Source organism: Dermacentor variabilis, chromosome 9, assembly GCF_050947875.1.
Source record: "Dermacentor variabilis isolate Ectoservices chromosome 9, ASM5094787v1, whole genome shotgun sequence".
Taxonomy (NCBI): Eukaryota; Metazoa; Arthropoda; class Arachnida; order Ixodida; family Ixodidae; genus Dermacentor; species Dermacentor variabilis.
In genome coordinates this window covers 153,087,368-153,111,188 of record NC_134576.1, presented here as the reverse complement: position 1 = coordinate 153,111,188, position 23,821 = coordinate 153,087,368, and positions in this window count along the sequence as shown.

Below are 23,821 nucleotides of genomic sequence, written 5' to 3'. Positions count from 1 at the left end.
GCTATCTAATGGAAAAGTTTAGTTGTTCGGTAATATTACCGTCCTCCCGGATCATCATACGACCACCTTTATTCAGCTGTGTGCTTTCCTTGATACGCTTGAAAATGATATCATAATACTATGGGGAGATATTAATCTTCGGATATAGGCTGGTCGTGTGATGACCCTGTAGCCTTCGGTCACTGGCCGTGTGTGTTCTGCATTTTTGCATATTGTCTGTGATTTTACGTTTCAACAGTACATTCGTGTTGCATCACGGAACGACTTCACTGGTCGTGTACTTGATTTGTTCTTATGTATGTTCCGAACATTATAACGAATGTGAATGTGCTTTCCGGCTTAAGTGAATATCACGTTTTTACTGCTGATGTGCGCATTCACTGATATGTGTCCGTCCCGAAAAGGAACCCAGAAAGATTTACGTGTATAAGAGGGCTGATTTTGGTGCTATAATTACGGCCTTTGAGTCATATTGTCACGTGGTAGTGACGCATAAAGAACACAGTAGCAATACCGTGAAAGACGAAACTAACTTTTATTGGGCGAACCTGTGCCCACAATAACAGACTACACTTAAAGAACGGCGACAACAGCGAACACAGTCGCCGATCGTCAAAATCTGACCAGTGGCTCAAGCGCGTCGGCTTTTATACATCAGTCGTCCAATGTTCCAGAGTAATCGCTGGGACCCGCGCGTATCATTACATGTATGCATTACATGTATGCGCGTATCGACACTATTCGCGTCACGCATACGTGTAATCAGATTACACAAGGTTCGGTGACAGACTGCGAATGGAACCATCGATAACATTGCAGAAACTTCCTTTACATGCAGGAGCGTCCTGCGCTGTGCGATAACATTTGTTAGGCGGTGAAACGTGGTCCCCCGATAATGATAAACATGTAAACGTGTCAATACACCCCCTCTAAAAACTTGGCAGTGGCTTAGCTCGGCTATGCCAGGATACGTAGCGAAAGCTACGGCATAGCATGGCTAGCCTTGGTTAATCTTGATTGCAAGTCCAGGCTAGTCTGGTTGTCTAGCTATGTTGCGGCGTTTAGCCAGTCGTTCGGCGCGCTGTTCGTCTGTTTCCTGGGCGATTCGTGTCCTCTTCATCTCGTTCCGATGTCGATTCCAGGCCTCCTCCTGCTTATCAGAATTGTCGCCGTCCATACTGCTGCCTCAAGTGTGGTTGCGGCGCACGCGAGCTCTCCTTTTCAATCCTCCGGCATGTTATCAGGCATGCGACGCAGCTGGCGATGCGAGCGGAGGCGAGCGCAACGACGAGGAACGCGGTGTGATGTCATACCAAACGGCGGCGGTGGAGAGGCGCGGCGCTGCCACGGAGGAAGGAAACTAAGGAGAGGCCCTGACGTCACTCTTTGTGAAGCAAAAGTGAAGCCGGAAGTTGGCGTTGCTCATGGCGATGCTCCGCCTTTTGTGCCACCCTCCTCTCTTGTTTACATCTTTCGCGAAACCACGCTGCGCTGCGCGTGGTTTCGCGCACGCTCGCGCAACATCCGGCAGAGCACGGTGCAGGTAACACAGCGCAACAAGACACGGTGACTAACGCAAACCCGCCCACACAGCGCCTTTGCCACGGCACGAAACCTACCAGAGCAACACGTGTGAGCGCTCAAAAAATCAGAACAACGCCGCCATTGTGGCCCAAAAGGCGTGGCCATGCAGCAAAAAAAATAAAAAAGCAGCGAAAAAATGAGAACTTATACGTCATTTCCGCCACACTTTTCTCCTAGCGCGCGGAGGGGGTAGGGCCTCTCCTTAGTTTCCTTCCTCCGTGGGCGCTGCGCAGCGGCGGCACACCTGTGGCTCGGTGCTCTAGTGGCGCATGCGCAGTAGTGCCTAGGGAGCGAGAGAGAGAGAGAGAGAGGAATATCCGCGGCGAGGCGCGCGTTGTGATGTCGTGTGCCACCTCCTCGGGGCACCGCCACGGCGAAATCGCAAGTTCACGGGCAGTAAAGCTTCCGCTTTAAAAAGTATAGACCCGATGCTGCAAACAAACGAATGTAGTAAACAAGCACACTCATAGCAAAGAAACAACAAACTAAGGAAGTCCGTCAGCGCGCGTAAAAGGGCTTAAGACGCACCACGTGGACCACTTCAGATCGTGCCCGGGGCCGCTGTGAATGAGAAATGCCGTCTGGCACAACCTCATAGTCCAGTGCACCAATACGTCGGATGATCTTGTACGGTCCAAATTAGCGACACAATAGTTTCTCGAGTCCTCGTCGCCGTATAGGTGTCCAGACCCAAACGCGGTCGCCTGGCTGGTACTCGACGTAGCATCGTCGGAGTGTCGGCTGTCGATACGCTGCTGGTTCTTGATCCGTAGGCGGGCGAACTGTCGGTGTTCTTCGGCGCGCTGGAGACAGGTGGCGACGTCAAGATTCTCTTCGTCGGTGACGTGGGCAGCATGGCGTCAAGAGTCGTCGTCAGGAGCCTGCCGGAAATCATTTTGAACGGCGTGATCTGTGTTGTTTCTTGCACCGTGGTGTTGTAAGCAAAGGGTACGTACGGCAGGACCGCGTCCCATGTCTTGTGCTCGACGTCGACGTACATTGCTAGCATGTCGGCGAGGGTGTTATTCAGGCGCTCCGTAAGACCATTCGTCTGTGGGTGGTAGGCAGTTGTACTCCCGTGCCTTGTCTGACTGTACTGCAGAATGGCTTAGGTGAGCTGCGCTGTAAAGGCCGTTCCTCTGTCGGTGATGAGGACTTCTGGGGTGCCATGTCGCAGCACGATGTTCTCGACGACGAATTTCGCCACTTCGACTGCGTTACTTTTCGGCAGAGCTTTCGTTTAGGCGAAGCAGGTGAGGTAGTCCATCGCCACGACTATCCACTTATTTCCGGCTGTTGACGTTGGAAAGGGTCCCAACAAGTCCATCCCGATCTGCTGAAATGGTCGACTACGAGGCTCGATCGGTTTTAGTAATCCCGCTGGCCTTGTCGCTGGTGTCTTGCGTCGCTGAGAGTCTCGGCATGTTTTGACATAACGGGAAACGTCGGTGATGAGGCGCGGCCAGTAATACCTTTCCTGTATCCTCGATAGCGTCCGGGGGAATCCGAGGTGCCCAGTGGTCGGATCGCCTTGCAGAGCGTGTAGTACTTCTGGAAGCAGCCTTGAGGGAGCAACAAGAAGGTAGTTGGTGCGGACTGGTGAGCAGTTCTTCTCTACTAGTAGGTACGAAGACAATCCTCGCTAAAATGCCCTAGGCACAACGTCGGTATGCCCTTCCAAATACTTGACGAGGCCTTTTAGCTCCGGGTCTTCTCGTCGCTGTTCAGCTAAGTCTTCTGCGCTTATTATTCCAAAGGAAGGCGTCGTCATCCTCGTCATCTTGCGGCGGCGGGTCAATGGGGGCGCGTGATAGGCAATCGGCATCAGAGTGCTTTCGTCCGGACTTGTAAGTTACAGTCATATCGTATTCTTGTAGTCGGAGGCTCCACCGTGCCTGTCGTCCTGAAGGATCCTTTAAATTCGCTAGCCCACACAACGCGTGATGGTCGCTCACTACTTTGAATGTCCTGCCATATAGGCAAGGGCGACATATTGCTGTTGCCCAAAGGATGGCGAGTCATTTCTTATCGGTCGTAGAATAATTGCCTTCCGCTTTTGACAGTGACTGGCTAACGTAAACTATCACCCGTTCAAGTCCGTGGTTCCTCTGGACTAGGATGGCACCGAGGCCTAAACTACTGGCGTCCGTGCGGTTTTTGGTATCGGTGTCTTCGTCGAAGTGCCCAAGTACCGGCGGCGACTGCATGCCTCGTTTGAGTTCTTGAAATGCGTCGGCCTGCGGTGTTTCCCATTTAAACTCGGCGTCACACTTTGTTAGATGTGTCAGTGGCTCAGCGATGCGTGAAAAGTCCTTGATAAAGCGCCTGTAGTAGGCGCACATGCCAAGGAATCTGCGCACTGCCTTCTTGTCGACGGGCTGCGGAAACTTTGCTATGGCAGCTGTCTTCTGCGGGTCGGGTGAACTACAGATTTGTTGATTACGTGGCCTAGGAACAGAAGCTCATCGTAAGCGAAGCGGCTCTTTCCCGGCTTCAGAGTGAGCCCTGATGGCTTGATGGCCTCCAGTACTGTCGCAAGCCGCCTAAAGTGATCGTCGAAATTTTCAGCGAAGACGACGACGTCATCAAAATAAACAAGACAGATCTGCAACTTCAATCCTGCTAAAACCGTGCCCATGACGCGATGGAACGTCAGACACCGAGCACAGTCCGAATTGCATGACCTTGAACTCGTAGAGGCCGTCTGGCGTGATGAAGGCGGTCTTTTCGCGATCTCTCTCGTCGACTTCTAATTGCCAGTAGCCAGACATGAGGTCCATCGACGAGAAATATTTAGCCTTGCATAGCCGATCCAATGCGTAGTCTATCCGTGGGATGGGGTATGCGTTCTTCTTCGTGATCTTGTTAAGTCGACGGTAATCGACGCAGAAACGTAGGGTTCAGTCCTTTTTCTTCACCAAGACTACCGGAGATGCCCACCGGCTTTTCGACGGCTGGATGATGTCGTCGCGCAGCATTTCGTCGACTTGTTCTCTTATAGCTGCACGTTCTCGCGTCGAAACTCGCAGCAGAAGCTTGATGTGGGCGAGTTGGTTTTGCATACTTGAAGAAAAGAACGACTGTGTCATTTATAGAGTCAGAGATAACGCAAATTACATTTCATCATTACTGACTGATTTAGACAATATAGAAACATGGTGCAATACGCGGGAAATGTCACTAAATGTTGATAATTGGTTCACGTAACATTTTCAAGGAAACGCGCATTTCAGTCATGCACTTATACCTAGAGTAATATGGCATTAGACGAATAGAAATATTTAGGAATGTTAATGACGTCTGACTGAAGATGGAATGCGCACATTACGCATATTAAGAAGAAAGCAATAAGTTCATTGGGATTTCTGCGCGGTAATTTTAGTCAGTTAGCGGATAAATTAAAGGAGCAATTGTATTTCACTTATGTTCGTAGTTTACTTGATTACGGTAGTATCTGTTGGTATCCGTACACGGCTGATCTCCCGGAACAGCTTGAAAGAGTACAGAATAGAGCTGCTAGGTTTGCTCTTAATAATTGTAGTAGAAAATTACGTATGACAGAAAGTAAAACTAAATTTCATGGCAAGCATTAAAAGACCGACGAAAAAATCTCAGCTAGAAATTTTTTCACGCTGTTTATTATTCAAAAACAGGAATTAATTGACAGAAAGATATATCAAGTCGTCTGCTTATATGTCGATGACACGCGACCATGCACTGAATGTCCGTGAGCTCCCTTTCAGGGGTGACGTCTTTAGGTTTTTTCTTTTTGTTCCATCTGTAAGAGAATGGAATGCTCCTTTGCCTGACATCGTTAATATTGAAAACAATGATGCTTTTTATCGTGCTTTATGTATGTGAGCTCTTGTTTCCCCCTTTAAGATGTAATCCCCCAGCTGTAATGCCCGCATGGGCGATGCAGGCATGTAATAAATAAATAAATAAATAAATAAGATTAGTAAGTTAAAAATATGGAAGCACTAAGTTGATAAATTTGTAGCTCTGCACCGAAAGCATATATTGTAGTTCTGTAAACTGCATGTGTTACAAGAGCATCTAAAGCTGATAGATTTGGTATATTAATTTACAGCTTACGTGGATTTGTTACAGTGCCGAAAACAGTTTCTCAGAAGTCCTATTCACAATAATAATAATATAGTTTTATACCATTGTATAGTATATAAATTAAACATGAGATAGTACCAATAAATGAAGTTTTCAGAGTTGTGATATCCTTTTTCATTGTTGAGCTAGAGAGTAGTAAATTTCATAATTTCGTTTTTCTAAATTTTGCAATCTTGAGCAACCTTAGCCATAAAATCGAGAAACGTCGATCAAAAATCCCCTGCCCAAAGTCAGAAGATTTTAGCTTTTCATTCCATAAGTCACAAACCTCATCAAATTCGGTGCAGGCATCGCTCCTCTGCCGCGCGTCGGGGAGACGAGGCCTCGGCGGCGGAGCGAGCGCGCGGGCGTGCCGCCGGGCAGTCTCGCGCCGCGTCCGGTCGGCGAACGCGAGCGACTGGCTCGGTGGCCGCCGGTGGGACTGCAGTGCGCGAACGGAACGAACGAAGTGTGGCCGATTTAAGCTTCGTTATATATGTGTGTGTACATGCCGTGACAGGGGAGTTTGGCGACAGAGTGAGTGAGACCTTGTTTGTTGGCTAGAATTGAAGCCAGTCATGCGGGGACTGTCTGCTCGTGTACAAATTAAATGTTTTTTTTTTTATGCGGAACAGTTTGGTTCAAAAGAAAGCCTTACATTCCGGAACCTGCCGTTTTTGCAGATATAAGTGGCTAGGCTGGCATTTGCAGCAAGAAACTTTTCAACTATAATTTCACTAAGTACCTCGTACGTCCTTAATTAGCTGTTTATTTACCAGTTTGATGCGCATGTAAAGGCGAAATTCAAGTCAAGGATTAATGAAGTCATGTTTGCTTAAGATAAATAATACTTGCCTCTTTCGAGATAGCCGCCCAAAAAAATCACCTAAAACATGCCTCGGCGTTTCACTAACGAACGTCCCAATCCGTTAGAAGCGCGCTTTTAGGAAACAGTGAAGTGCTACACGAATGCATTTTGTAGCACATTTTGGAGCATTGTTTATATATGTTATTCTGATGAAGGCTGATCCACCAGCCGAGATGTTAATAAAGACGCACATGTGTACAAAATTTTGTTTTTTCCCCTCATTCTATTACGATGCGTCCGGCGTGAGGACGTTCAGATTGCGCACGACAGTTTCATTGGCCCAGCCACCTTATCCAAAGTTTACGTATCACGTGACGCCTTGCGGGACGTTCTGCAACCGCCGTCGAGGCCGTGAGTTGCAGTGCTGGCTATCCAGGCCTGGATATGACACACACACACACACACACACACACACAAACACACACACAAACAAACACACAAACACACACACACACACACACACATACACACACACACACACACACATACACACACGCGCGCACACGCACACACACAAACGCACGTACACACACACGCACGCACGCACACACACACGCACACACACACGGCGTCGCGCTTGCTCGAAACGCATGTTTGCATCGCGCCTGCGGCAGGTTGTTTTTCCACCCGCTTTCATTTTTACTTCACTTTATCGTTTTTACATTTCAATTAAAAAAACAACCAGTTCACCCTACGATTTCCCATGTTTCATTGTCCGTTGGCTTCGAAAGATTCACTAACAGAAATATTTCTTCTAAAAAATTTTTGTTTTCAGAAATTTTGCTAAATATTTATAAGAAATTTCAGCAGACAACGGCCCTTTCACTTTATGGCTATATGTATACATGTATGCATATAGAAATGAAAAAAAATGCCCCTTTTTGAAAACCCTCAAATACATGTTTTATCTCGTGGCTCATGTTATGTGTTGACGCCATTGGGGTCACTGGGAAAGCAGCCCTGGCACCATCTTCTCACTGCGGGGATTCGGAGACGCGAATGATGTTAGTTCTGTTCACGCAAACTTCATGCCTGCTCGGTGAATATTCTTCTCTCTGTTACCTGTGGACTGCGCGAGCTGCGACATTAGTACAGTAGTCAGACCAAGCGTGCTGCAGTCCCCAAGTGCAGCAAAGCAATAACGCTTCCATCGCACTGCTCGCTTTGCTTTCGCGTCGTCAGTTAGGATCTCCTGGTGCTCGGAATACGCTATGATCTTGTACGTACACCATTGTTACTCATTGTAATAATTGTAATAAATATATCAAAGTAAAAAAAAGTGCTCCATCAAAACACTGCCGTGCGTTCGGCCCTCAATGGCGACAGCCGGCGAGAAAAGCGTTTTTTTTTTCTTTGCTGCATGGGCAAACAATGATCCTTGTATGCTTTTATTGACTTTCCTTTGAATTGTACCGGCTTCTGCGTGAATTGTAATTATGTTCGCAATAGCTCCCTCAGGATTCCTACCGCTCGCTCCTCAAATACCACACAACGGCTCGAACTTCAAGCCGAAAACGGCGACAAGCAGTTGGACACTCGCCATCATGCACAGAAGAGGAAGTCACTCTCGTCAACACATGACTGTCTAGAGAAGCACACTGCGTGGCCGCTTTGAGACAGAGCCGTCTGCAAGCGGAGGAAGCAACAGAGACGCGGTCAGAGCACAAGGAATGTAGGCGCGGCGCGTCTGCGATGCCGGCTCGAGAGAGGCTTAACTAATATTTGGCGAGGGGGAGGCAGCCTTTCCCCGAAGAGGCGCGTTCCTGATCGGTTCGCAAACAGGATTCCACTGGGGCTGTGCCGCTCCGCGACTACTCTCCGCCTGTCGCCACTGAGTCAGGCTTCCTTCCCAAGAGCGAGGCTCTAACGGGATCGTAAACATGAACGAGACCAGAAACAAAGAGAGGGCCCCGCCGCTTCCGTCCGGTCTAGACGGCCATGACTGAGTGGCCTGCTGCATCGTCAGGACGCGCCCGGCTTTCCGCGTGGCATAGCTCCCAGCCTTTGAAGCCAAACAAGACCTCGCAACCATGCAAGGCAGCGAGCCGTCTCGATGAATGAGGGACACGTCCGAACGTTTTTTTCTCCTCCCTGCCTTCGCGTGGCCGGGAGCGCCACGTTCGCGTAAACAACACGAGCTCCGCAGCAGACGACAACGACCCAGACTCGGTGCGCACACGCGCGCGTGCAGACGGTGTGCGCGTCCGGTCTTCTGCAAGCGGCTGCGGAAACACTCGTCGGGAGGCTTGTTTTGGCGGGGCGCACAGCCGCGACCCAGTCACCGTGTTTTGACGTTTCCCTTGCGGGTGGGTTTCAAGAAAGACGGGCGCCCGCATGTCTAGCCACATTTAAGCGGAAAGGACTCAGTTCAGCGGAAAGACTTAAGTAAAATTAGCATGTGTGACGTCAGCTTTGAGAAATCGGACGCGAAGCCTGAGCTTCAATTTTATACATTGCTCGTGAAACACCTTAATCAAAATCCTGAAGAATATTCACAGTTGATTACGGGCAGTAAAAAGAGCGCTAAACAACAGGACCAGGAGAGGGAAACAGACAACAGCGCTGACTAACAACGAAGTGTCCGTATTCTTTCAGTCAGCATATATATATATTCCACCACTATATTTATTCCCAGTTGAGCCACCAGCGTGTTGGTACGGTGGGGAAGGCTGTCTCGATGCAAGTAAGCGCCTCTAAAAATGAGGGCACGCCCATGCTTACGAGAGGAATGTTGATATCCCGTGGAAACGTGAATGACGGCGATGCACTACTGGAGGTGGGCCAGTCAATTTAAATTACTAGCTCATTAATTCATGAGCCCTTATGGGGTGATAAGTGTTGCCTGAGCGTCGGTGCCATTTGAAAATTGGCGCTTTTGTCACAGTGACTATACAGCAAATAATCGATGCCGCGGTGCTGTTTGGCCGTTAGCTGCATTCGTCCTCGGACGGTTGTGCCGCACACCCGCAGAATTTGTTCGCAGTGGATGACGCCTACAGGAAAGTTCCGTTCATAGAACGCGTTGTGCGGAAGGCTGTGTGTCAAGGCTGTGTTTTATCGGAAATTTTTAACCAGGCTAATCGCCTCAATATAGAACCGAGTAATGAATTGTTTTGATTTGCGTGCATGACGTGAAAAAAATTATGCAGATCCCAGGCGCTGAGGGGAATCGATGTTACCCAGCGTCGTTTGGGGTTGCGCAAAATGTTACCAGGTGGTTACAAATGTTACAGAGGCAGTGTCGTGTTCTTCTTTTCCTTCGTCCTTGTCTGTTTTGCGCTGCTGATTTTCGAAACATGTTACCAGCGTGTTTGTGTTGTGAAAGCAGTCGTGCGTGCGTGGCGGCACAAGCGTGTGTGCGACGGTGACAACGACCGTATGACGGTGTGATTTGTACTCCGGCTGCTCGATTGTTGTGTTCTACACACAGAGTACTGGGCGGGGGCGACACGAGTGGCGACGTCCCCTGCGACTGAGTGTCGTGCAGGTGGCCCGACGACGACAGCTTAACGGGAAGGACGAACACAGCCACATGCTTTAGACACTGCAAAACCCCTTGCAAGACCTGGTGAGGAGCCGGCTCCTTAAAGGGCTCCTCACCAGGTCTTGCCATATTGCCAACAAGCGCAGAGCATACAAGGCGTGCTAACGATAGTGTTTGCAAAGAATTACATCGCTACACGCCGCGGAAAGGTCTAAAATTTCAATCCAAACGCCGTTTTCCCTTTCCCTCGGGGCGACAGCGCTCCAAGCCGGACGCTGACGTAGTCGTGTCCCTGCGCCTACAATGTAAAAAAATTCCGTAATTTTACGGTCAAACCTGTAGCAAAAATTACGTAGACGGTTCAGTTTCATGAAAAACGGCGGCATTTTAGGTAAAAAAAAAACGGACGTGAGCTCCGTTTTTTTAAATACGGAGAGGCGTCCGTAATATTATGTGGAAGGCAGCTGAGCATGTTAAGGGCGAAAAATCAACACGCAGAGAATATAAAGAAAAGACACGGCCCACGATCACGAGCAGTTGCATAATATCGCCATAGGTAACGCTGTTTGAACATCATTCATAAGCTAATCGTAAATACACGCACACGAACGGAAGAGGTTTCAGCGCTGGCGCTGCTTACCACCCTTCATCGCTCCTACACGGCGGGTTGCATTTCTCCGACACAACAGCACAGAGTGGACAGCGACTGGAAATGGCGGTGTGTGGAGGTCGTATACCTGTCGCATTTGGGATTTCACTCGGAGAACAAGATGGAATTAACGATGGACTGCTACGCAAGTGATTTAAGTGTCCTTTTCCGTTGTTAGTGCACTTCGCGCGTGTGAAATGCACCGCGATGGCCGGTGACGGGCTCAGCTGTGTTGTGTTGTGGTGGAAGCATGCCTTGTAACGAAATTCCCGCATGGCTATGAGGATTGATAAAGCTGCGGCATTGCGAGTCTGTGATAAAGGGTGTCGCGTTTGTTGTGCTGATTTCATATTGTCACCTGGTAGTGACGTATAAAGAATACAGTAGCGATACTGTGGAAGACGAAACTAACTTTTATTGGGCGAACCTGTGCCCGCAAGAACAGGCACCACTTAAAGAACGGCGACAGCGGTGAACACAGTCGGCGTTCGTCAAAATCTAATCAGCGGGTCAAGCACGTCGGCTTTCATACATCAGTCGTCGAATGTTCCAGATTATTCGCTGGGACCCGCGTGTTTTCCACAAAGTTCTACATTATTCGCGTCGTGCACACATGCGATCAGATTACACAAGGTTCGGTCACAGTCAGTGGATGGAACCATCGATAGCATTCCAGAATCTTCCGATACATGCAGGCGCGTCCTGCGCTGTGCGATAACATTTGTTAGGCGGTGAAACTTGTCCCCCGACAAAGACAAACAAGTACACGTGTCGATACCTCCTCTTAAAAAGCATCGACCCGATGCTGCAAGCAAACGAGAGCAATAAAGAAAACGCCCGTAGCAAAGAAAACAACAAAATAAGGAAGTTCGTCAGCGTGCGTAAAAGGGTTTAAGACGCACCACGTGGACCACTTCAGATCGTGCGCGGAACCGCTGTGAATGCGAAATGCCGTCTGGCACGACCTCATAGTCCAGTGCGCCAATACGTCGGATGACCTTGTAGCGACCGAAATAGCGTCGCAATAGCTTCCCACTCAGTCCTCGTCGGTGTGTCTAGGTCCAAACCCAAACATGGTCGCCGGGCTGGTACTCGACGTAGCGTCGTCGGAGGTTGTAGTGTCGGCTTTCGGTGCGCTGCTGGTTCTTGATCCATAGGCAGGCGAGCTGTCGGGCTTCTTCGGCCCGCTGAAGATAGAGAACAACGTCAAGATTCCCTTCGTCAGTGATGTGCGGCAGCATGGCGCCGAGCGTCGTCGTGGGGTTTCTTCCGTAAACCAGCTTAAAAGCGTGATCTGTGTTGTTTCTTGCACTGCCGTGTTGTAAGCGAAGGTTACGTACGGCAGAACGGCATCTCAGGTCTTGCGTTCGACGTCGACGTACATTACTAGCATGTTGGCGAGGGTCTTATCCAAGCGCTCCGTGAGACCATTCGTCTGCGAGTGGTAGGCAGTTGTCCTCCTCCTGAGGCTTGTCTGGCTGTATTGCAGTATGGCTTGGGTGAGCTCTGCTGTTGTAAGCGAAGGTTACGTACGGCAGAACGGCATCTCAGGTCTTGCGTTCGACGTCGACGTACATTACTAGCTTGTTGGCGAGGGTCTTATCCAAGCGCTCCGTGAGACCATTCGTCTGCGGGTGGTAGGCAGTTGTCCTCCTGAGGGTTGTCTGGCTGTATTGCAGAATGGCTTGGGTGAGCTCTGCTGTAAAGGCCGTTCCTCTGTCGGTGATGAGGACTTCTGGGGCGCCATGTCGCAGCAGGATGTTTTCGAAGAAAAATTTTGCCACTTCGGCTGCGCTGCCTTTCGGTAGAGAGAGAGAGAGAGAGAAAGTATTATAGGAAGGCAGGGATGTCAACCAGTCAATAGTCTGGTTGGCTACCCTACGCTGGGGGAAAGGAGAAGGGGAAGCGAGAGAAGGGAGAGAGAAGGTGTAGATACGTGTACGGACAGCACTTGAGTTAAAGGGCTGGAGACATCATAATTTTCGTTAATGCGTTTGTTGATTCAAACGTTGCGTCATGCTTCAGGGAGCACGATACACACAGCGGGATTCATATGTATCTGATAAATAATTTAATAATAGCATTATTATACCGAGCGATTTCGGTTTCGGTTTCTGGGCTCCGGGGGATGCTATGACGTCACAGAGGAGGAAACGCAACCAGGCTTGGTCACGTGGGACACAAAAAAGAGTGATGTAAAACTATGCTGCGTCGTCTGCTCGCGCATACGCGTGCTCTGCCAGCAGAGGTCAACAACTGGCGATTCGAAGTGCATGTCACGATTATTATAATTATTGCGAAGAGCGACAACAACGGTAAGAAAATATTGCGGCTTGTGAGAGTCAGTGATTCATTACGAAGCGCCGTAAGCTTTAGCTTTGAAGTGAACCGGAAAAGGCCTAGCGACGATAAAGGCGGCGCCGAACGATCAGAGGCGGTGAAGCTGCCGTCGGTACCAGAGTGACCACTCCTCGGTCGCTGATTGGCCGCTTCACCGTACGGCTGCCGCACAAATGGGTCCCGGGCCCGTCCTCTCTACGGCAAGAAAATCTCGCCGTTCGCGAGCAAAACCGCCGTCGCACGGGGGCCCGCGAACGGTAAACGGCGTGCGGCGAGTTTCCGTGCCGGTAACGTGGACGGGCGCTCACATTGAGAAAGGCCAAGCGAACGAGAGACCGCTCCGAGCTGCCGAACTATGCGACTATGCGAGGAGAGAAGCGGAAAACACGAACGTCGCATATCCTAGTCCCTTTTCGGAGTCGTCCGGGCCCGTCCGCACGGCAACTCGCCGCACGCAGTTTGCCGTTCGCGGGCCGCCGTGCGGCGTTCGTGTTGTCCACTTCTCTCCTCTTGTGTCCGTGTCTGCACGCCTCACCCCTTCTTTGCATTAAGAAAGGATTTCTATATGCCTGTAGCTCGGTCATAGTGGAGGCTATGCTCGGTCGCTCGGCTCAGCAGGCTCCGTAATCGGCATTTCATCGCTACTCATCATACGTCACGTTTTTGTGCTAGTGCGCTATGACGTCAATATTTTCTTTCCTCCTCTGTGACGTAGTAACTGCCGCGCTAGCGATGGGTCTCGACTACGAGAAGGAGTTTTTAATGACTTTTTGGGGCTGAATTAAAATTATTTTGAAATGTTTGCAGCGTCCAATACATCGTTCTGGGTGTCCTTGCATACGGAAGCAGCCAACAACATGCTTTTTATAGCCTCAAAATTTGGTGTCCCAACTCCTTTAAAGCCGCTCGCGCAAACCAGAAGTTCTGAGAAAGCATAAAAGTGCCTTCACTGCCTTCTGAGCCGATGATCGGTCGGGACGTTCTAGTAACGTCCGTTCACTCAGAGGACGATCACCTAATTTCCTCAATGTGTTGGACAAACATTCTCTTTGTGCTTGAAATTGAGGACAATGGCAAAATAAGTGTTCGATGTTCTCCTCGCATCCGCGAACATCACATGCAGGGCTATCAGCCCTTCCAATTAGTGCTGAGTAGGCATTCGTGAAGGCAACTCCAAGCCATAACCGACACAGAAGAGACGCTACACGTCGGTGTAGACCGGCTGGAGGTCTGAGTTGAAGTGACGGGTTTAGTCTGTGCAGTCTTGTGCGCCTTGTATGTGCTCGTACGTGCTAAAATGCCAAGTTGTCTCGTGGCGTCGGTCCTTGAGAGAGGAATGGGGACGCAACAGTCTTCTTGGTTTAATGACCGAGCTGCCTTATCGGCGTCATTATTTCCTATGATACCGCAATGACCTGGTATCCACTGGAAAGAGATCTCACGGCCTTTTTCTCTTAAGTGATGGCAAGTTCCACGATTTCGCACGTGAGCTGATCGTGAGCTGCATGTCGGAGAAATGACTGCACACATTGCAAGGCCGGCCTTGCATCGCAGAAGACTGCCCATTTTCTAGGACTTTCAGCATTTATCACATGAAGCGCGTCGCGGAGAGCCGCGAGCTCTGCAGCTGTAGACGTAGTGACATGGGAAGTCTTGAACCGCTGGGTTATTCTCATTGTTGGTATAACTACAGCGCCACCGGAACTGGTTGACGTAGTTGATCCATCAGTGTATACGTGTGTACAGTCGCTGTATTTCTCGTACAAGAGAAATAAAGTTAGTTGCTTGAGTGCTGATGATGGCAAGTCCGACTTTTTCTGAAGTCCTGGGAGTGTAAGGTTTACTTGAGTACGGCGCATACACCGTACAGGAATGGAAGGCCTTGCCGCAGGTGTGCAACCTGACCTGAGAGAGGCACGGTGCGCGAAGATAGTCGCACTGAATGTCGTGTGGGGCCTATCTACTGGGAGACTTGCGAGGTGGTGGGTAGGGGTCCGGGCGAAGTGTCTAATGTGCACACGCATTGTTTCAATGCTAATTTGCGTTCTAATAGTGGAACCTTGACCGACTGCAATAACTTCAGTCGTTGACGCACTCCACGGTAGACCAAGGCATATCTTGAGGGCTTGGGTTTAGATGCTTTGAATTATATTCAGATTAGTTCTGCAAGTGTTGGACATGACCGGTAGGCTGTACCGCAGGAATCCAATAAAGAGGACCCTGTACAGTTGCAGCATGGATTGTATTGGCACTCCCCAGGTCTTTCCTGCAAGGTACTTGAACATATGGCAAATTCCTGTCAGGCGTTTTTTAACATAATTCACATGAGGGGTCCAGGAGAGATTTTTGTCAATGACCACCCCCAAAAATCTGTGACTCGTGCTGTACGAGATCAGTTGTCTGTCGACGGATATCACGTATGGAGACATTATTTCGTGGTAAACGCCACCACTGCACACTTTTCGTATGATATATGAAGTCCTTGTTCTCGAAGGTAGGATGATGTTAAAGTGGCTGCCTTCTGAAGCCGCGCGCGAAGTTGCAGTCGCGTCACACCCGATGTCCAAATGCAAATGTCGTCGGCATAGATGGAGAGCCTAACAGTGCATGGCAGGATGTCGGCAAGGCCAATCAGTGTTAGACTGAAGAGCGTTGGGCTCAGTACTCCACACTGAGGCACCCCACGGTTACTGTAATGCGGGGAGGTCGGGCCATCCTCAGTAAGTATGAAAAAGGATCTCTTATGTAGATAGCTACTTATCCAAAAATATACTTTGCCGCCAAGTCCTACTGCCTCTAAGGCGTTGAAAATCGCTTCGTGCGTTACATTGTCGTACGCTCCTTTAACATCCAGAAACAGGACAGCAGATAATCTTTTGCAGGACTTCTGGTGCTCGACGTACGTCACCAAGTCGATAACGTTGTCTACGGAAGAACGGCCACGCCTGAAACCGGCCACTGCATCTGGATATACCAGATGATGTTCGAGGTACCATTCTAGCCGTGCTAGAACCATCCTCTCCATTAGTTTTCCGATGCAACTGGCAAGCGCCACTGGTCGATATGACGGAATGTCTACAGGTGACTTGCCCGGCTTGAGCAGTGGAATTAGGCGACTGGTCTTCCATTGCTGGGGAACCGTACCTGTCTGCCAGGAGCTGTTGAACAAGAGCAGGGGCACTTTCCGAGCCTCTTTGCTAAGATTACATAGGGCACGGTAGGTTATACCGTCGGGCCCTGGTAAAGATGAACGCTTGCACAAGGCCAGTGCAGCTTCGAGTTCCTCCATGGAGAAAGGACGGTCCTTTCGGTAGAGCTTTAGCTTTAGCGAAGCGGGTGAGATAGTCCGTCGCCACGACGATCCACTTATTTTCGGATGTTGACGTCGGAAACGGTCCCAACAAATCCATCCCGATCTGCTGAAATGGTCAGCAAAGAGGTTTGATCGGCTGTAGTAATCCTGCTGGCCTTGTCGGTGGTGTCTTGCGTCCCTGGCAGTCTCGGCATGTCTTAACGTAACGGGCGACGTCGGCGGTCAGAGACGGCCAGTAATACATTTCCTGTATCCTACACGATCATGACCGGGGTAGTTGGAGAAGTATAGAAGAGGCCTTTGCCCTGCAGTGGGCAAACCAGGCTGATGATGATGATGATCCTCGACAGCGTCCGGGAGAATCCAAGGTGCCCAGCGGTTGGATCGCCATGTAGGGCGTGCAGTACTTCTGGACGCAGCGCTGACGGAACAACAAGAAGGTAGTGAGCGCGGACTGGTGAGAAGTTCTACTTCACGAGCAGGTTGTTTTGCAGCGTGAACGAAGCCAAACCGCGCTTAAATGCCCTAGGGACAACGTCGGTGTTCCCTTCCAAATACACGACGAGGCCTTTTAGCTCCGGGTTGGCCCGTTGCTGCTTAGTGAAGTCTTCCGCGCTTATTATTCCAAGGAAGGCATCGTCGTCCTCGTCGTCTTGCGGCGGGGGATCGATGGGGGCGCGTGTTAGGCAGTCGGCGTCAGAGTGTTTTCGTCCGGACTTGTAGATAGCCGTGACGTCGTATTCTTGCAGTTTGAGGCTCCACCGCGTTAGCCGTCCTGAAGGGTCCTTTAATTTAGCTAGCCAACACAACGCGTGATGGTCGCTGACTACTTCGAATGACCTGCCATATAGGTAAGGGCGGAATTTTGTTGCAGGCCAAATGATGGAGAGGCATTTCTTTTCAGTCGCAGAATAATTGCCTTCCGCTGTTGACAGTGACTGGCTAGCATAAGATATCACCCGTTCAAGTCCGTCTTTCCTCTGGACTTGGACGGCACCGAGGCCTAGGCTACTGGCGTCAGTGTGGATTTCGCTATCCGCGTCGTCGTAGAAGTGTGCAAGTACCGGCGGCGACTGCATGCGTCGTTTGAGTTCTTGAAATGCGTCGGCCTGCGGCGTTTCCCACTTGAACTCGACATCACATTTGGTTAGATGTTTTAGCGGCTCCGTGATGCGTGAAATGTCCTTGACAAAGCGCCTATAGTAGGCACACATGCCAATGAATTTACGCACTGTCTTCTTGTCGATGGGCTGCGGGAACTATGCTATGGCAGCTGTCTTCTGCGGGTCGGGTGGACTCCAAATTTGTTGATTACGTGGCCTAGGAGCAGAAGCTCATCGTAAGCGAAGCGGCTCTTTTCTGGCTTGAGAGTGAGCCCTGATGACTTGATGGCCTCAAATACTGTCGCAAGCCGCCTAAGGTGCTCGTCGAAATTTCCGGCGAAGACAACGACGTCATCCAAGTAAACAAGACAGGTCTGTCACTTCAATCCTGCTAATGTCCAGGACTTGCTGAAACGTTGCAGGCGCCGAGCACAGTCCGATTGGCATGACCTTGAACTCGTAGAGTCCGTCTGGCGTGATGAAGTCGGTCTTTTCGCGATCTCTCTCGTTGTCGTCTATTTGGCAGTAGCCAGACTTGAGGTCCATCGATGAGAAGTATTTAGCGTTGCAGAGCCGATACAATGCGTCGTCTATTCGTGTGAGGGGGTATACGTCCTTCTTCGTGATCTTGTTCAGACGACGATAATCGACGCAGAAAGGTAGGGTTCCGTCCTTTTTCTTTACCAGGACAACAGGGGATGCCCACGGGCTTTTCGACGGCTGGATGATGTCGTTGCGCAGCATTTCGTCGACTTGTTCATTTATAGCTGCACGTTCTCGCGGCGAAACTCGGTAAGGGCTCTGGCGGATTCGTCGAGCGCACTCCTCGGTGATTATGCGATGCTTGGCGACTGGTGTTTGTCGAATCGTCGATGACGTCGAAAAGCAGCCTTTGTATCGTCGGAGCAGACTTCTGAGCTGCTGTTGTTTAATCACGGGGAGACTTGGATTAATGTCGTAGTCTAGTTCGGGAACCATCGTCGTCGGGGTAGATGCGCCGGAATCAGAGAGGACAAAAGCATTGCTGGTTTCCACAGTTGCCTCGATCTACCCGATTGTCATGTCTTTGTTGACGTGGTTGAACTCCTGGGTGAAGTTTGTCAGCAACACCTTCGTTTTTCCTCCGTGCAGTTCAGCGATCCCTCTTGCGACACAAATTTAACGGTCGAGTAGTAGACGTTGGTCACCATCGATGACGCAATCTACGTCAGCGGGTGTTTCGGTGCCGACGGAAATGATGATGCTGGAGTGCGGTGGGATGCTCACTTGATCTTCGAGCACACAGAAGGCGTTGTTACCACGTGAGCTCTCCGGCGGTATGGCTTTATCTTCCGACAGCGTCATTGATTTCAACTTCAGGTCGATGACTGCGCTGTGTTGGTTCAGGAAGTCCATGCCGAGAATGACATCTCGTGAACACTGTTGGAGGATAACGAAGGTGACAGGGTAAGTCCGGTCATGAACGGTAATTCTTGCAGTGCAGGTTCCAGTCGGCGTTATGAGGTGTGCTCCAGCTGTCCGAATTTGAGGGCGTTCCCATTCAGTGTTAACTTTCGTCAACTGGACCACGATGGGTCCACTCATGACGGAGTTATTGACTCCTGTGTCTACTAAGGCGGTGACTGCGTGGCCGTCGAGAAGCAAGTGGAGATCAGTGGTTCTTTGTCTTGCGTTACAGTTAGGTCTTGGCGTCGGATCACGGCTGCATTGCGTTGACCTGTGGCCGGAGCGTCGCGTCGTCAGGTTGTCTTTCATCGGCGTATTCTTTGCTGCCAGACTTCGTCGGGACGGCGGTGTGTCGTCGTTGTTATGTCGTCGAGATAGTCTTCGGCGTCTTCGTCGGCGGCGGGGTATTTTCGTCAGTTCGACGAACAGCAACCGTACGTCCATCGGTTGCTGCTTTGAGTTTTCCGGATATGGGCGGACGGACTGGCCCCGGGCTGGGATAGTGTATGCTCGTTGTTGTGGCGACAGGTAGCGGCCTGATGATGGTGAACGGGACGGTCGTCGAGAGTTCCACTGAGCTGTTGTCATGGCGGCTAGGTAATCGGCAATGTCACGTGGGCGCTCTCTAAACTGTGGACGCGGCGCGTTGACGGCGAACCCTCTCAGTCCCAAGTCACGGTATGGGCATCGGCGGTACACATGGCCGGCTTCTCCGCAGTGATAGCAGAGCGGGTGGTTGTCGGGGGTTTGCCAAATGTCCGTCTTCCTCACGTAGGTGCGCAAGGCGACGAGTGGGCGTGCTGGCGACGGCGGCGGCGGCGGACGACGGAATTGCGGCGTTACAGGGCCCTGGCGCGGTCACGGACGGCGCGTGACAGCGGCGTAGGTCATCGCTTCTGGCTGGGGCTGCGGTAATTGAGGTTGCACCTCAGGAACTCCAAGCGATCGCTGAACCTCATCTTTCACGATGTTGGCAATCGAGGCCACTTGAGGCTGCGACAAAGGCAACACTTTGCGCAGTTCCTCGCGCACAATGGCCCTGATGGCCTCTTCAAGGTCGTCGGAACCCAGTCCTCGAATGGGCGCACTGCGGCGTGAGCACCTGGCGGTTATATTGCCGGGTCTGCATTTCCAGAGTTTTCTCGATCGTCGATGCCTATGCAGAAAACTCAGCTACAGTCTTCGGCGGGTTGCGAATCAGTCCGGCGAAAAGTTCTTGCTTGACGCCCCGCATCGGGAAGCGGACTTTTTTCTCCTCCGACATTTCTGGGTTGGCGTGCCGAAAAGACGGACCATCTCTTCCGTGAAGATCGCTATGGTCGCATTGGGAAGCTGTACTCGGGTTTTCAGTAACGCTTGGGCGCGCTCTTTACGCACGACGCTTGTGAATGTTTTCAGGAAGCCGGTTAGGAATAGGTGCCATGTCGTTTATTTATTTATTTATTTATTATACCCTCAAGGTACGTTTGTACATTGCAGAGGGGAGGGGCAAGGTAAATACAGAGGCAAATCACGCAATAGTTGATTATAGAAAAAATTATAAGTACAAAGGCGCAAGAACTTTCCAAGAAAGCGTCAAAGCTAAATACGTGTAAGTCAATAATTATTAAAAACAACAAGGAAAAATGAGGAAGGAAGGCAACAACAGGGCAAGAACATCGCAGAACATGGTATACAAAATAATAAGAATGGTAAATAAAAACTTGTAAGCGTGGCAAAAATGCATGGCGTAACAAAAAGAAAGAAAGGAAAGAAAGAGAAGAACATACCATATAAAAATACAAGCCATAACGTAAAATTATGGCCTAAGAGCAGTTATTATACAGAACAAGCAAACGCTGCATTAATTTATAACATGAAACTATGATATGCGGTATTAAAGTTATTGGTATCAGTTATGCTTGAAGTAATGCGGGTAAGTTATTACAATCTTTGCTCTTTTGGGGAAGAAATGAATATGAAAAGCCGACGGTGTGGCAGTGCGGAATGTTTACCTTTCGGCGGTGGTCAATGCGAGATGAAATGTATGGTGGCGGTTGCACAAGGATAGAACGTAAATATGCGTTGTGGTAGTAGAAGTTATGGAAAAGACATATGCGGAGATAGTTTTCTGCGGGTTGAAAACAGCGGGAGGTGTAGTAGACATTTCATGTTAGTGACACTCGCAGTTCTTTGGTAGCTGGTGAGAATGAAATGGGCTGAGCGATTCTGTATTGCTTCTAGAGACTGTATGAGGGTGTCATGACTAGGGTCCCATACTAACGATGCGCACTCTAGCTGTGGACGAATGTAAGTTGTGTACAATTAGGGTTTTAGCGATGATGGTGCTAGAGAAAATTTCCGACGAAAGTGTCCCAGTGTACGAGTGGCCATAGAGGCTTTGTTATCAATATGAGTTTTCCAGGATAGATTCCTGGCAATGTGAACCTCCAAGTATCGATATGACGTTACACATTCTAGTGGGATGTTATTTAGCGTATAGATGGGGCATATCACGTTTGTACGAGAAATCCTCATAGTCTTACACTTTCTAATGTTTAATTCCATGCGCCACGTACGACACCACTCATGTTATTGAGATCCTCCTGAATTACTAGAATGTCTGAGGAATTAGTTATTTTACGGTACAAGAGGCCGTCATCCACGAATAGTTCGAGGAAACGTGAGTGGGCAAGTAATTTATATAAATTAGGAATAATAAAGGACCGAGCACGGACCCTTGCGGGAGAAGGTGGCTACACAGCCACCTTGACTGTTTAGGTGGCTTCTCGATTCTCGAACCACGTCCTGGCCGCATCTTCCATTGCGAAATAGACATGTCGCAGCTTGTTGTCGCTGTTCCAGATGTTAAACGTAGCGACCCTCTCATACGTCTTCAGCCAGATTTACGGGTCCTCAAATGTGGAACCGGGGAACGTCGGTGGCTCCCTGGGCTGCTGCAGAACTATTGGGGCCGCTGCGGCTGCCATTGGGGCTGTCTTCTCGGTCGTGTCTGGACGAGCTTCTTGGACGATCTTCTTGGTCGTCTGTGGTAGAAGTCCGTGTTCCGGGGGAGCTGTTGTAGCCAGTGGCATGCTCGATGTTCCGGAACGACGTTGCTGTTGTCTTTGCGGCCCGGGCTTGGATTACGTCTTGTCGGGGGCGTCCGGTACATGAACGTAAAGCATCTCCACCAGACGTCACATGGTAGTGACGTATAAAGAACACAGTAGAAATACAGCGGAAGACGAAAAGTAACTTTTATTGGGCGAACCTGACCTCACAAAAAGAGGCTACACTTAAAGAACGGCGATTGCGGCGAACACAGTCGGCGATCCTCAAAATCTGGTCAGCGAGTCAAGGGCGTCGGCTTTTATACATCAGTCGTCTAATGTTCCAGAGTAATTGCTGGGACCCGCGTGCCTTCCACAAAGTTTTACATTATTCGCGTCGCGCACACATACGATCAGATCAGAACCCTCGATTAGATTAGACAAGGTTCGGTCACAGACAGCGGATGGAACCATCGATAACATTCCAGAAACTTGTGCGATAACATTTGTTAGGCGGCGAAACGTATCGCCCGATAAAGACAAACAAGTACACGTGCCAATATAGAGTACAATGAGACGCGTAGGCAATATCAGCGTCGATGACGTCTGTAGTCGGCTGTATGTAGCAGTTGGTTTACTGTCGTTGGCATAGCAGTTTGCACTGTGTTGTGCTGTGTTCTTGGCATTACAAAATAAAGTGCAGTTACTGTTCCCCTTAGCAATCTCTCACGACACGGTGTAACACTATGTTAGCCGTATTCGGCGACGCATTGCATTACAGCGAAATTATATTTCCCCTAACCTTAAGACGCAGTGTCCTGGCTTGGCGTGCATAATCGCTGTGTTCCTACCCGTAATTGAAAGATTGCTTCTGGAATCAAAAGTTTGCTTTTGTATGAAGACCTCATAGAACATGTTGGATGCGATGCCCCTACATCACATGCAATGAAAGGACGATGTAGCGTGCTTGCTGCCGTAACCTCGTGCGATCTTGAGTGTTACGTAACGCTGGTGTCACACGGTGCCCATTACTTTGGTATTGAGCCTGAGCAATCGTGCGTGATCGCAATTGAAAGTGTCCGCGTGACAGCCATTAAGGGTCGCTGCAGAAGAAATAGATTATTTTGCGAGCTGGTAATCGGCATCCTAGATGACAAATCCCGTCACACGAAGGTTATCTTGGGCCTCGATCTCGAGCGCGCCTTCGATAACATCAGGCCCTCCACCATCCTCGAACGCATATACTTGCTGAACCTTGGAGAACGCACTTACAACTACGTAAGAGACTTTCTATCCAATCGGAAGGCCTTCCTGTCGGTCGGAGACATTCGATCAGAGGAACTCTCCCTCGGCAGCACGGGCACACCGCAAGGCTCTGGCATTTCCCCAATACTGTTTAATCGGGTTATGCTCGGATTAGCACAAGAACTACAATAACTCGACGGCATTGAACACACTATATACGCCGACGACATTAGAATCTGGGCTGCAAAGGGTAGTGACGGCCAAATCGAAACTGCCCTACAAGACGCCACTGACGTCGTAGAAAATTATCTTGAAGGCACGGGACTCCGCTGTTCGCCTGAAAAGTCGGAGCTTCTCCTATGCCGCCCCACACTCCGTGGACTCCCCCCACGGGGCTCCACGAATAAGCGCCAATACGAGGAAATCGAACTTCACCTGAGGGATGGCAGACCCATACCCGTGATCCCTAGCATCCGCGTTCTTGGTATGGCCATAGAAGCCAACAGAGCTAACTCTACGGCTATCTCCAAGATCCTTCGACAGACCGCTAATACATCCAGAGTGCTGAAACGAGTGGCCAACTGACGAGGGGGTATGAAGGAAGAAAGCCTCATGCGCCTTGTCCAATCTTTTATCATCTGTCACATTACTTA